General features: G+C 46.2%; 1 long non-coding RNA gene across 3 annotated transcripts in view; it reads left to right on the top strand.

Annotated features, from left to right (window-relative positions):
* Nucleotides 1-2,202: 2,202 nt before the first annotated feature.
* LOC141745211 (uncharacterized) overlaps nucleotides 2,203-15,032 on the top strand; it is a 208,851-nt gene continuing 196,021 nt past the window's right edge. For 2 of the 3 annotated variants that reach the window (XR_012587705.1, XR_012587706.1), the window contains exon 1: nucleotides 2,212-2,244. This is a non-coding gene — a long non-coding RNA (uncharacterized LOC141745211). Of the gene's footprint in view, nucleotides 2,245-15,032 lie in introns of all 3 variants that reach the window. The other variant, XR_012587704.1, reaches the window with a different exon arrangement.

The raw sequence follows: 15,032 nt of genomic DNA, 5'->3' as shown, positions 1-15,032 counted from the left end.
TCTGGGGCATCACATTCATTTATCGGATGTTTGTCTGGGGAATAAACTCCCCTCTCACGAGTCACAGGCGTCTTCCCCATCCCATTCCGGCAGGATAAGTTTAGGACTGCTTGATTTTAACCGTTGCGGTGAGTATGGGTCCTCAGTAAAAACAACCTGCAGACTTCTGTGCTTTGGAAAAGGTGCTAATACAGGCCGGGATTTGCTGGTGGTTCCCCCACCTTTAGCCTTAGGGTCTGTGAAATACCTTTTGGACGTTACCGGCTGCGTGCGCGAAACCCTCGTGGGCGTGGGGAGGCAGGAGGGCGCCGGGACAGCAGCTCCGTCCCTCTGGGGACCAAACGACTCCTGCCCTTGCCTGTAAACACTGTATCGCTGCGGTGGGCTGGATGTGGGGAGCACGGGGGACACGGGGGGGACCCTGGTGAGTTCGGGCTGCCCCGGCCACCCCGCAGCCGGGAGATGAGCTCTGCCTCCTCTGACAGGTATTTATTTACAAGGGGTTTGAGCAGGTAATTAGCGCCCAGACCAGGCTGCAGGGAACCCTCCCGGTCCCCGCCGCGGCACGGGCAGCGAGCGGGAGGGCTGATTGTCGACGGCTGATTTACCCCGAACAAAGGCCCCAAACAGCACCGAGCGCCCGACGTAGGGATGGTAACTCTAGAGCCAACGGGCTCCTGTCCCATCAGTTTAAAACAGTGTTATTTTTTTCCGAGCTGATAACATTTTCAACATATTGCAAGACAGAGCTTTCTTGGGAGGCAGGGAAGTCCATGCATTCCCTATAAAAGAAACTTCTGTGAAGAAGGAAACCCGTCCTGTGAATTCACCTGTTGCCAGCCAAGGAGAAATGTTTGGTGTTTTATTTCAATGAAGAATTTGCTGCGTATCTGGTAGTTTATCTAACCTCGCTCTTCGGAAGATTTGATGTTTTGCTTGGCACAGCTCTCAGGTCCAAGCTGCTTTATTATGCCGCGCTCTACAAGTTTCAATGTTTTAGACGGGTGGTATTGTAGGAGCAAAAATATAGCCTGAAACCCTGACAGAATAGGCAAGGTGCATTTAACGTGGCTCAAATGAATCTTGAATTATTTTTTTTTTTTATCGGGAGTTTATATAAGCACTGGATGCTGTTGGAAAAAAAAACCAACGCCACACCACGTTTTTTCTATAAGCAAAGTCAGAGAAATGCCCAGCACATCTGTGGCGGTCAGGGGATCTTTTTCTGGCCTTGACCAGCAACTGCATCACCCGCACGTCCTTCTCCGCGGGTGTGGAGACCCAACAAACCCTGCCTTACCAGTTACCAGCTGAGGAAATCTGCCACAGCGCTACCGGAATAAATCTTTGCCGTGTCCCCAGTGTCGGTTTGAACTCTCCCAATTCCGTGCACCTCTCCCGCAGCTCGAGGAATCCAGCTCCTTCGGGGGAAGCACGAGGGCGGAGGGTGCCAGGCAGAGCCGTTCGCTGCACAGAGGGAGGTTTGTGCCTCACACCCCCATTTTTATCAAGCCTTGTATCCTGGCCTCTATTTTTTAACTTTATACAAAGACCCAGCTGTCCTGTAGCAGCAGACTCTGATGGGTAGCCTCAGCTCCTCAGTATCTTTATCACACCATTGACTGCATGGACCGGTATCCGCAGTCTTTGCCGCTCTCTTCAGCCCACCACGTTTAAGGTGGTCACCCTCGGGTGGGCGCTGAAACGCATGCCCGTGCTCTGACCGTTCTTGTCCATATTTCTTCGTCTAATCTGCTTTTCGCAAATATGGGGTGTCTGAACGGCAGCGTTTGGGGCTGCCCTTCATCTCAAGTGGTGGCAGCCCCCAACGAAGGGGCAACATCAGCCACCTGGGGACACAGCCCCGACGTTATCGCAGCCGCAGCCACTCACGCTGTGTCTGTCACAGCTCCGAGATTTGGCCGTGTACAAAATGAATTTAGGATTACTGCAATTCACTGGTCAACGTGGGGCACGGTCCTGTTACAACCTCTAATTATGGGTGGTAACAGCTTGAGCAGGAGCGGCAGGACTTTGTTCTTACGGTGTTAACTGTTGGGCCTCACCGTCTGGTGCATCAGACGAGGCTGCAGATAGGAAACCTTTTCTGCGGTGACGCCCCTACTCAGCCTAACGCAATGGGTCCCACCTGGGGCTCTCATTAGAAAATCCATGCCACCTGCTTCCTTCCAGCCCCTCAGTGCGGGTCTGGTTGGTGCCCACCAGTTGCTGCATCCTTTCCAGGTAAGGATTTTTACTTTTATTACTATTTTGTGGTTTTTCTTATATTTTTTAAGGTATGTCGTTGTTTTTCTGGAGAACAGGAAAAAAAATATCTCTGCTGTAGGCGCAGGATGGGTCCATAGTAAGTTTTGCTCTGTGAGAGGTGGTTTGTTTGTTTGATGTTGCTGTAAGTGCACTGTGTGCGTAACCTGCAAATGGGCTTAGATCTGGTTGTGTTTTTCTTGAAACAATTGAGTTTAATGTATAAGTTCATGCTGTAGTTTAAAATAATGTACGCATTTAGTTTCAAATGGCTGCAAAGTTAACTCTGTGCTCAGAAAACACGTATTCTTCATCCGGGATAGTAGTGCTGTGTCATAACTAAGTGGAATAAAACAAAGTTTGCTGCTTTGATAACAAATATCTTCTTAACTATCTATCTACCGTATCTTGCTGAGCACAGAGGAGCGTAGCGGTGGCTGTGTTAGCACTGGAATGGTGAGCGGCTTTAGGAATCCTAGGGATATTCTGAAAAATAACACGAGGGCTAAGTTAATTTTGTAAAAATAAGGAATGGTGTAGGGGAGCTGTGCTCTGGTCCCTGTCTCGCCAGCGAAGCCTCTGAACGCTGGGCACGGGGAAGGCGGATGGTAGGAGATGGTTGTGCTGCCCATCAGAAACCCTGGGGCTGGGTTAGACACAGAAAATGTCTCTACGTTAATTGTTTGTTTACTGGTTTGTGCAGTTAGGGGATGTCTTCCAGCTTTGTCCTTTTGCCTGGGGCTGGAGAGGTGCCCTTTACTTATTTGTGCCTTGGGAAATGTTTGTCACTGTGGGAAGGGGGGTGTTAAATCCCACCCCGAGTGCCGTGAGGTTCCCGACAGCCCCCTGGGGTCCCTGCCCTGGGCAGCAGAAGGACCGTGGGGGTCCGGGGCACAGCACCGCAGGTCCCCTCCCCGTCCTGGCCATGTCCCTTCCCAGCAGCGAGGGCTTTAGTGGAGACACTGGGAATGTGGGAAACTAAGGATAAGGGAGCAGAGCCCCGTTTCTACCCCCAAAGGGGTGGGTGAAGGCAAACTGTTCTCTTGCCTGACCCATGTAAGTGCTTTTTCACATTGCTGGGGGCCAGGGGCCCTGTGGGTCCCTTGCACACCCTCCCACCGCCTCCAAAACCACTTCCCAGCGGAGGACGGGGAGGGCTGATGCCTCTTGGTGACCCACCAGGTGTCCCAGCGCTGCTGCCATCTGTGGTGCCCGGCCGCGAGAGCCGGAGCTTTGGTGTTGGGGTTCGCCTGGAAAAGATGGTGGGATCCGAGTCAGTACTTAAAGGTTTTCTCTCATCTTTAAGCCAGGTGTGGGGAGGGCAGTTGCCACAAAAATCTCCTGCTGTTTTAGAGTTGTGTTTGGGGACACTTAAAGTGTATCATAAATTTAATCTAATCACTTATGGCCTACTCATATTTTTTTTTTTTTATTTTTTTTTGGTCAGGGTCATATCAAATGTAGTTGTCTCCTTTTTCCAGCATCAAGGAAGAAACTAAAGAAAAAGAGTCAAGGCAAGTGCTGTGTACAAACGGCTTTTGGCTCTTCATCTGTGTGGAACTTATCCTTATTAATGTCTGTAATGACTTCAGTAACGACTAATGTGATGCTATAACAAAATGTAGTTTTTTTTCTGTGCTAACAGTTCAGGAAATAAATTAGAAAAAACATCTAATGCACAGGAAGGTTTTAAATACCTAGCTGAAAGCTGCTGGACCCGGGCTCCCAGGTGTCTCTCTGCAGAGCACACTTTAGCTTTGGACGTACCTTTAAAGACTTTAAACAGCTTGAGACTCGTAGCTTGCCACAGGAGCTTAGAGCAAATTCCTGTTTCTGGGTTTTAAACCCTGAGCTGGAGTACAAGAGCCCTGCTCAGGAAGGTAAGGAAAGGTGTAACAAGGTCATTTTGAACCACATATATTCAGGTTGTACCTTTAAAGTCAATTCTAAATTTAATTGAAAGCTGAGGGCAAGGGAGGCAGGGTAGCGCCGATGTGCTGACTTATTTGGCAGCATGTGAGGAGCCGTGCCGTCGGATGCAACCTTAATGAAATGGCACGGGACAGGCGGCGGGAGAGGGACGGGGCAGGAGGAGGGTTGGGACGGTGCCGGGGGTGCCCGTCTCTGCAGCCTCTCCCCAGGGTCTGCTGCCCCCTCAAGTTGGCGGCAGCGTGCGAAAGACAGCGATGAAGTCGGGCGTTTAACCAAAGCCTCCAACAGATTTCTCGGGGGTTTTATGGCACAGGGGAAGTGATGGATGAACAGAACCAACCAGATACGGCTGTTTGAAAATGGAACTGGGAAAGGCACCGATTTCACTGAACGGGCACTCAGTTTGAGTAATAACGCTTCTCTTCCCCCTCCGTTTTTGAGATGTTCAAGAGATCCATTGGCAAAGGAGGTGACAGTGTTTGACCCTCCTTGCGGACAGAGGTGCTGAGGCATACGGGGGCGCAGTGCCTTGTCCCATGTCACCCAGCAGCCAAAGGGCAGCCCGGAAAAGTCCTCCTGCTCAGGACTTTGTGAGCTCCATCTTGCTGTAGCAGTAATAACAAGTGCTGATCTGACAGAAGAGCACCTGCTAAGAGAATTACCAGCTCTTGGTGGTATCAGCAAAGTTTTCCTTTGCTTTGCTAGTTGTTTTATGCCGGAATAATAATCTCTTTGTAAAGCTTACCCTGCGTTGTGGAAGGAACTGCTCGCACGGGTGGTTGTGTGCGCCTTCCTTTGGTGCTCCCACATCCCCCAGAGCCTTCTCCATCCAGCTGTGGTGCGTGAGCTCCTCTGCCCCAGGTCATGCAGTGCCGCCCTCAAGGGAGAGGTGTAATTAATTTTCTCTGTAACCGAACTTTTCCCCTTAGTAATGTTACCCATGGTGGCTTTACTGGCTGGCAACAATTTCCATCGCTCTGATATAGAAAGGGGGGTGGCTACGATGGGGGGTGAACGCGTGGTTGCTTCCCCTGCCTCGCTGGCCTGACTGGTGGCTGACCAGTTGACCAGAATGGCAACGCGAAGCCTTGCTCTGCTGGAGTCTGAAAGAGAAATTGCGTACGAATCTGGTGGGTGCGGTGCTAGACCCTGAAGAGAAATGGATCTTACTGTACATGGCCGACTTCTTAAGCTGTTGATATTTGCAGCAGTCAGCAGTTACGTTTATTAAGTTGCTCAATGGTTTAGGAAATCACGTACTTGGGACAGTGGCAATGGGGATGTCAATTTTTTGGGCTGTAATTTTACCAGCCAGTTTCCTGTTCTCTCCACTTTTAAAAAATGAGAAACAAATATAGAATTCGTATGAGATATTTTCTAAGTTGTAAGGCAGATATTTTTAATCTGTGCATCACGTACCTGTGGTTACTCTCCGTTTGAGTACAGTCTTCGCGTTTTTATTTCAGAAATACTCTGTAAGGGCTTTACCAACAACCACCCTTCCCAACTCACACCAGGCTTTAGTAAAAGTAGACTGCAGTTGTCTCCTCTAGTCTAAAGTTTCTGAAAATTGCTTCCCAAGTCCAATTCGGTCTTGTTGACCTCATTATTTATGGAGGATAAAATCAGTCCTTCCACCTGCATTACGTATTAATTCCTCAGTCTATTTAAGAGAAGACTGTGATTCTGTGAGTTGTTAGTCGTGCGTCGACCACTTGCAGCATGTTTACACCCAAATCAGTAGCTCAAGGGGAATCAGCTGAAATGCATCAGGCTTCTAAAGCGTGTATCTCTACAGCAGAAATGAAATTGCACTGAGCTCAAGGGTTTTGTGCTGGATGTTCCCAAACACTGATCAGAAGGTACGGAAGTGTCGGCTCTCCTGTCATAATTCCTGCAACTTCTGGTATCTTCTGGCAAATCTTTGTCGTGCAACTTTTTTTTTTTTTAGTTGACTGCAGTTCCTCTATCAATATTCTTGGAGGAATTCTTTTTTCTGTTTGTTTTTTCTCTGTATGGTACCTCCCCATTAAATATGTAAAACAAAGCCTTAACATTTTAATTCAGCACTATAGCTAATTGCATTATGTAAGTATTGAAGACTGCCTTTCTTTGAAAGCTTTTGGCAACAATACTTTTTTTTTTTTAAGCCTAAGCCAGTGTTATCACTCCCCAAAATGAATAATGCAGTTGAAATTGGTGTTCTGACTTGCCTGTTATTGATCTAGCTGCTGTTATAACTTTGCCCTGGGAAGGTCACGATAGGTGTTTTTCTATGTTTTTGTTCCAGCAGTGATTTTGTTTTATCTGTTTTCCACACCCTCCAAATTACTTACAGTTATGCTATTTCAGGGTAATTTCATGGGGCTTCTCCCTGTTGCAGTAAAGTCAGTGTAAGCCAAAAGTCTGTCCACGTAGTTATTCGATAGCTAGAAAGGCATGGAACCGTCCAAATGTGAAGATCGTCACGCTCATCTTTGAAACTCTGCTTGCCGTTAGTGGTTGTGAACATCAAATTGATCTCATTCTGAACTTTCTGAGTACATTCCTGTGAAATTCTGCTTTGGTTTAAATCAAGGACGTTGTTATCCTGGGAACAGGTTGCTGTTTCCGTTCCTACTGAGAAGTATTTAAATACGGGTATGGGTGTTCTGGAAAAACTTGAAGAAAGCTTAGCTTGTGAATTTTTTTCATAAACCATAAATCGTCATAACAAGATTAGCCTTTTACTGCCTCTCTCCCAATTTTTCCCTAAGGCAGGTTTTTTTGTCACTTTTGGGGAGAGCTGTCATGGGAAATCCTCTGCTCTTCATCTTGTTAATATATATGCTTGATCATCTGTATTTGAAGTTTTGGAGTATGTTTAAAGTGTGTTGAATAAGTGACGTTACCCATCGGCACCGCTGGTGTAACACTTTCTCTCTATTGGTCCTGTTCTCTTCTTGTGGTCCAGTATTGCTTAAAACAGAATAATTGCATTTGCTATAATGGCTTAATTAATACGTTTTTCAGAGGTATGAGTGACTAAATATGTAATTCTCCAGGGGACAAATCCAGTCAAAAGTTTTTTCTTTCTCTTGATATAGCACCTATAAGTTTATATACTCCACCAGTTAAAGCAAATGGCCTTGCATATTTATTTGACAAATATCTTCAGTAAGTAAGTTTTGGCTGTGATCTGCAAGTAGTTACGCATATGCTTAACGTTTTAGTGCTGCTTCAGCTAGATAATAGCTGCACGGCGCAGAGGATCAAGGGAGCTGGGAACTAAATTCCCATCCCTTAATGGGAACTGATCTTCCCAATAATTTTTTTTTTTGGGGGTGGTGGTGGGGTGAAAGGCTAAAGGAGGGTGGGAACCAGGTTCCATTATTTGCCAAAATGCTTGAAACCCAAGGTTGGTAGCCCAGAGGTAGCCCCAGGTTCGCGTCTGTTCCTACAGCTCAGATGAAGTCAGAGGAACTGATCCAGCTTGTACCTGGCTGCTGATTTGGCCCTTGCCTGCTAACACAGGTGACAAATATTGCCTGAAGGAAAACTATTTTTACTCCCGTGGGTGTTACAACCTGACAGAACGTGACACTTGCATTTTGCTGTTGTGTACCGTGAGGAGCAGGAAAGGCTGCTCTGCCCACAGAGAGCTGAACCAAGTGAAGAACGTGCACCTGGGCCTAGTGCCTTGGTGTTTTACAGTCACCTACGGGCAAGTTTTAACATTCTGAGCTTTAGATTCAAAGTTCAGGTTTCCAGGATTCCTTGCTTTAACTGATGCATAGTGGGGGGAAAACCTGGAACCTGAACTGATTTCTTCCACTTTTTTTAATATGGTGTTAGTCCCCACTGTGTCGTCTCGGCTTATTCCACCTGGTGAAGCGGGCCAACAACTAGGAAATAAAAACTTAATCAAATCAAAGCTGTGATAAGGATCAATTCCATGCAAACTCTCCTCGTCCAACGAAGTATCATGGGTAACTTCTCCATTTGAAAAATATCAGTCTGACTAATTAAACTCATTCTACAGGTAATGCTTTTGGGTTTGCCAGTTAATAAAGCGCTACCCATTAAGGTTATACCAGACATCTGGAGCTGCCTACCTATGGTTTATAGGGCATCTCTAGCTCTACATTACTTGTGGGGTGGTTTTTTTTTTTTTGAACTTTCCTTTGGTTTTCTTGTCTCTGGTACTCCCAAGCTAATTAATATTTGCGGTCTTTAACTATCAAATGAGGTCGCAATCATAAGCACATTCTTAAACCTCTTAGTACTGAAAGGAAGACCTAAATAACTTTTAAATCTGTGAGACAATGTCAAGAAATGTACTTGCTTAAATTTAATCCATCGCTCTGTGCCAGCAACACATATAGCTGAAAGGTCAGGGAATCACCGAGAGGGAGAAAAACAATTAATTTGGTATCAAAAAGGTAATAGGATAAGGCCTCGCCAACCCTCTCCTATTGTTCTGCCGCATTAACTTCAGCAGGTCAGATGCCGCTGGTCGTTGACCTCGGGCTAAACAGGGTCAGCCCAGGCTGATTACAAAAGAGATGTGTTTGCACTTACCCAAGTGTGCCTTAAAAAAAAACCGAACCCACATCTGTGTTGTTCCTGGGGAGGATCACACAAAGGGTAAACATTTTTCAATGCAAATATCACTTACGGAATCTTCTGCGTGAAGAACGGCGTCTCCCATCGTGGCATGGCCCCTGTGCCCCATTCTTTCCCGCCACCGTGATGGGTTGTAACCCCAGACCTGCCAGTAGGTGTGTGTCAAAGAACTGGGGATGCACTGGGAAAATCTGCCATGAAAGGAACTGGTGGAAAACAATTGTATTTTTTTTTTTCCCCCTCAACTCTGCCACATCCCATTTCAGCAGGGGCCCTGCTCCAAGGGGAGCTGCTGATGTTATTAAAACAGAAGATGCCAGTGAGTTAGGTAATTCTTGGTGGGGGAAAGAAAGGTCCCAAAACTCCCAGTAAGGCTCGTCCCAGTGTAGTGGGCGGGATTCTGGCCTCACCATGGCTTTTAAATTCACCTGTCTGAGCCCTTGGGATCCGCTCTGTGCTCCTGCGGGGGTCAGTGGTGCTTCCCTCCTTGGGGACAGTCCATCCCACTGCTTCTAGGCACCTAGCTGGAAGGAATCGCGTTCTGTTGGTGCTGGATTGGCTTCACCAACGCTGTGATGACCCGCAGGTTGATTTTTCTAGCACAGCTCTAGGTAGTTAAGGCCCGGCTGAGGATACTGTCTGCCCATCTCTCTCTCCTTTCAACAAATTCTGATGCTTTCGGTTGACTTCAGCCAAAGCTCACCAACTGGTAAAGAGCCACAAGTTTCTACAGGATTTGTGACAGCAGAATACAAGTAGGGCAGAGAGAATCTGGGTCTCCTAAAAAGAGTTGGTGAAAAATCTGTAATATCAGCTCACTTCTAATAGTAAAGAAACTGGGGGTGGAAGAAACTGGCTCAGCCACAGAAACGGTTATAGACGAGAGAATGAAAAACAAGATACAAATTGTGTGAAACCTGGCTTCTGTAGCTCTTTAGTTTTCCGAAGCTAACTTAGGCCTTGACTGGATGCAAGTGTCTTATTTCCGTACCTTGTGCCAGACTGCCCCATCCAAGCCATCCCGTTTGCAGCTCCGGAGTTCAGGCAAATTTAATAATTACAAAGCTGTAAATATTCCAGCTGACAGATGTGAACTGGAGTATCACTGTGTTGTAAAAACATTTGAGACTCTGGCTCCGGGCTAGAGACAGTTAGCTAATTGAAGAAAACCCCCTCCTACTTTCGTATGTCATCTACCTGCTTAAATTTTAATAGGATTTCTCCCCTAAAGATACTCATTTAGTCTATGGACGAGACCTTTTGGAACCAGTTAAATTCACATTACCTTTATTGCTGGGCTTGGTTCTGCCAGGTGCTGGGCCTTCTCCACCTCTGCTGGGGAACAGGAGTTAGAGGTTTGGTTGTAAGCACCGGTGTTTCTAAAGCAGATGGGGAGGTCTCCGAATTGGTTTTCTAGGAAAGGAACAAGTGAAAACAGGGCTGTGGTAATTGCTAGTAAATGTACACTGCATAGTAGGGTTTGGGTTCCGTGGGGGGAGCAATGGCAATCCATTGGAGTAGGAAAAGTAGGAACTATTTGCAGCTTTAAAAATATTGAGCTGCAGCAATGCTCTTTTGCTTTGGATTATGCTGATTAAAAGCATTAATTGCAAAGACTTCCAGCATGCTCTTGAGCATTGCTAGGCTTTGCTTTGTGTTGACCAACAGCCCTCCGTGCAGCTTCCACATGTGAAGTCTTCCCTCATGCGATGCTTCCATGTTTGAACATTCACTGGTCATGAGGACGATATTGTCACTGTCCCGATGGCTGTGCCGGCAGGTGATGGCCCGCTGTGCGGAGGCACCCAGGTGCAGGTATTTCTTCAGCAGGAAAGAGCAAAATGCTCAGAAAACCAGGCAAAGGCTGGGAAACTGAAGTGCTGAATGAAGAATAAGTTAGGTAAGTGGAAAAGTAAGGAGGATTTTGCCAAGCTGAGACTGTCCTGTGGTGTCTGTCACTTAGAAACCCAATTGCACGGTCAACTGCAATAGCATGAAAGCCCATCAGCCCAGTGATCTCCAGCTTGTAATTGATTCTGTTTCTACAAATGTTAGCTAAAGAAAAAATCTGCATTAAGGTAAGTGCTAAACATCCATCAGCCTGACTGATTAGTCAAAGTAGGAATTGCTGGAGAAATGCACGTTATTTGCCATCAGATTAAGTGAAGTTTTGCTTCCACGGTCAGAAAGCTAATAATTTGCTCGTGATGGGATCAGTTCAGTTTTCAGCTCCAGTTGCTGTACAAATCTCAGTGTTCGAGGGCACATCTTTTAAGATCATGAGGCAGATAATCAGAAAATATTTTTATTTTGCCTAAGTAGATATCAAAAGCTGTTGGGGGGAAAAAAACCTTGAATTGCAAAGATTGAACAGCTAAACTAGACAATAGACAGGCCAGACTCTTAATATATCAAAGACCAAACTGGATTTATCCGTGGATTGTCTAAATCTTCTTTGATATTGTGTTGTGTCTGTGTTTCTTTGCCATTTTCTTTTCTTAAAGCATGATCAGCTGATATTAGTTTCCGTGAACTTGTTGATGTAACTCTGCTTTTGTCAACCGGGCAACTATATTCCATGCCTGAGAACGCATACAGGGTACATGTGTTTTTACAACATAATAGATATATTGACTTAGTGGGGAGATAGCCCTGAATTTGACAAACTCATTTTTTTTGAAACATTCTGTAATGATTATGTGTGTCCATACTAAAATTATTCCTGGTCCAACCGAAATCTGTCATTTGCTGATGCTGAGCAATTACATGGCAGATGGTGTTACTTTCCTTTCTAGCTCATGTAACTACGCATGGCTTCAGGAATTACAAGTCTTATAATATCCTAATCGTACTTCCATTGAACATTGGAGTATTTAAACTTAAAATTCACTTATAAAAATGTTCTCTAGTAATCACAGGACTCTAAAGCTTAGCAAAAATGAATCCAAAAGGGGCTATAAAGAGATTAAAAACTTGGTTCTCTTTGTATTCAAGCGAGTACTTGTGAATAACTTTTTCTCTATTTGCTTATCGCTAAGGTAAGCATCTTGAACGTACCTCACCGAGAAATGTAGTGAGTATGGAGCAATGCTGCAGTCCAACAGGAGCCCTACCCTTGGCGAGATGCTAGGGGATCTTGAGTGACCACCGGTGGTCAGGAGTCTGCTTCTACCACCACCAGTGATCACCTCTGACCACGTGTGCTGGGCTAGCAGGTTTCCTGTCAACAGCGCATGCACAACACCAGCGTTTTGATGTTCCTTCCACCAAAATACCCAATCTTTAATCACCTTGGAAAGCCCTCTCATTCCCAAGTTTTCAAAAAATGTCCTTCCCCTGCATACTGACGATGAGCCTCTTGGCCCTGTGACCCTGATGGCATGTCGTTGTTGTTTATCAGCAGCAGGGAGGAATTGCCCTGGCTGTGATCCCACAGGGTTCGTCCCACCAGACGCCCTGCAAGCCAAGCCACGGTGGTGCTGAGATCCTAATAATGTCTGAAGATATTTATGGATTAGCCAGATATTGCCCTGGACGCGCCATGACTTGGCAAGCTCAACCCAGGAAAAAGGTGAAGCAAAGCGAGCTGCCCCACAAGCAGGAGGAAGCTTCTCGCATGGATCTCTCCCTCCTGGCCGGACTCCTGTGGGGCTCTGGGCTCCGCTGAAATGTTTTCTGTGGGCAGGGTGAGTCGCGAGGTTTCTCCCCCATGTGGGCGCTGTGGTTTGCGTTCACGCTGCGTCCTTTCTGTCTGCCGGGGCATCCTTGTGTCGGAACTGGCAGTTCCCTGGAAACCTGCAAGGCTGCTGTTTCCAAAGACCTTTTTCAAATCTAGGTGAAACTGCTCCCCAGGCTCAAAAAGAGCAGCTGACGACGGGAGCGCTTGGATTGGGTTCCTCAGGCTTATTTGTCGTATCTTCCACGACTAGCAGCGCTGTTACTTCGCAGGCTGGCACATAAAATCTCCCCACGAGGGCTTTCCCTTCCCTGGGTGCAGCTCTCGGCTGAGGTGTGTGCGGCCGAGCGGGAGCAGGGAGTTCGCTGGCAGGAACTGGGATGCTTCTGCCCACACCAGGCGTGGGAGGAGCTGCAGCCTCTGGGGGTAACTCTCGCTGGTGAGACTTTCAGCTGACTTTTCTGGCCCAAAAGGAGTTGATGGGACTTTGTGTAAGTACCTAAACATTTAGATACATGTGAACTAAATAAAACCACCAAACCATGTGCAGTTTATTTAAGGTTACAATAGCTTAATTTCTTAAGCATCCTTATTCAAAAACGAGCAACAATTCAGCCTTTAATACAAGGTCGAGCTGTGAGTCATAGTTGGTGGTAGGAGAAAGCAGTGAGCTAATTGCTGGGGTCTGGTCAGCAGAGAGTGAAGCAGCTCCCTTGTCCGTGACACCAGGCCCCTTCCCTTTCTGGTTATTCACCAGAGAACATCCTACGGCCCCATTCATAAAGTCCAGTAATGACACAAGAAATGTCAGGAGTATCTGCTGGGAGAGTGGGAGGCTGACAGAGCCGCGCATTGTGAGCCGGCGAGGGCAGCTCTGCGTTTCCTCTGGGGTTGTTTTCAGTTCTTTTGTCAGCTGATTACATGGTCTTTTATAATTTCTAATCTACAAAATAGGGCTATTTGCTTGTGGATTATGTGAAAGTCGCAGGCTTATGCAAAAGAAAAACAAAATAATCTGAAAGTGGATTCTGTTGGCAAAAGTTAAACTTCATTTAGGGGGTTTTTATCTAAAGGGGAGTTTAATCTAGGGGTGTGAAGGAAAAAACCAAAACTTCTGTCAGTCTTTGAGATTTCAGCTTTATGGAGTTAATTCACCAGTGCCACTATGCACATAGTTAAAATTACTTCTCCCTATTCAGTGAAATGTATTTAAGACTCTGCTTAAATTTAAAGGTTGGTCTTACGTGTTTTGGTGAATAGTGTTAAATGTGTGCTAAAGTCCTTTGTGGATTGGTGCCTGTGTGTGTTAAATGCTATAAACCAGCTTATTACACTTACTGTCTCCTTTATAGTTAATGACAACAGTGCATGCTTTTCCTGATGCTTTTTTATGTTAGTCTGTGGATGTGGGTGCCGAGTCTTTGCAGAAAGAAGGAACTGTGAGATTAGGATTGGGATATAAGCAAAGTGAGGTGTGAGATGTGTTTATATTGCTCCCCAAACTTCTTCAGGTAGATCTGGGTTTGCAGTCTCAAGCAGGCAGAAAGTGTCTGTTGGGTCGTAGTGGAACACGTGTGTATGTATATAGAAATATTTCACGACTTCCTTCTTCTATAGGAGTTGAAAATGGTGCTAGTGAGCAGTATAGTTTCTTGTGGGTCTGCAGATCGAAAGACAGACCTTGAGATGGGACCTGGGGGAAACAAGGGAGGTTCTTCTTGGCAAGGGTGAGAAAGCCCAACTACCGAGAGGGGTCTGAAACGCCAGCGTGGCTGGAGGAGGGAAGGGTTTGCTCAGCTGTATGTAAAACCTCCCTCCGCTCCTTGCAAGGCCTCCATCTGACTTGCAGATGTGACTAGGTGTGTGCAGACGGCTGCTGTGATATGCTTCTGATTTATCAATATGAACTTTGGAAGCCGGCTTAAACCCCTCTCCGTAGCACCTGCAGCAGGCCCCCTGCTATCTGCTGTGCAAAGTGGACAGATGTATATCGAAGAGGCACGCTTTATTTTTCTTGGGTCAATATTCCACATGGAGTTCTAGCCGGGTAGTTTTGTTTGGTTTTCATCGAGCCCCTTATTATCATGCTTCTGGTGGGGGGGTGTGAATAGTAATGCCAGAGTCGTGGGAGCTGCAGCGGCGGGCGGTGTGCTGATACCCCTGCGTCTGGCCTCCCAGGAAACTGCTCTTCCACTTGTGCAAACGCACTGTTGGAACACAAAAAACCCACCGAGGAAAAAGGTAACAGTGCGTGAGATGTGCTGGTGCAGAGGGAAAAGGTCTCGGGGAGAGAATTTGGCTCTGTAACAAAAATGAACGGACCTCAAATAATGAGACTTCTGATATCTTGTTCTGCTATGAAACTTCTAAAAATTAGCGAGAAAGAGTCTTGTTGACTTTGATAACTATTAATGAAGGTTCTTGAGAGATCTCAGTGCTTGTTAGTTAGATGCGTTTGGAGGCATTAAAAAAGTTTCTGTGTGGCAAAGGTTGATTTGAGAAAAAGATTCTTCCCTCTGGTTTAAAGTTTGCTGGCTTGAATAGGAGTTAAGTT

This window comes from Larus michahellis, chromosome 6 (assembly GCF_964199755.1).
Source record: "Larus michahellis chromosome 6, bLarMic1.1, whole genome shotgun sequence".
Classification (NCBI taxonomy): domain Eukaryota; kingdom Metazoa; phylum Chordata; class Aves; order Charadriiformes; family Laridae; genus Larus; species Larus michahellis.
This window is presented reverse-complemented; position numbering and strand designations above follow the sequence as displayed.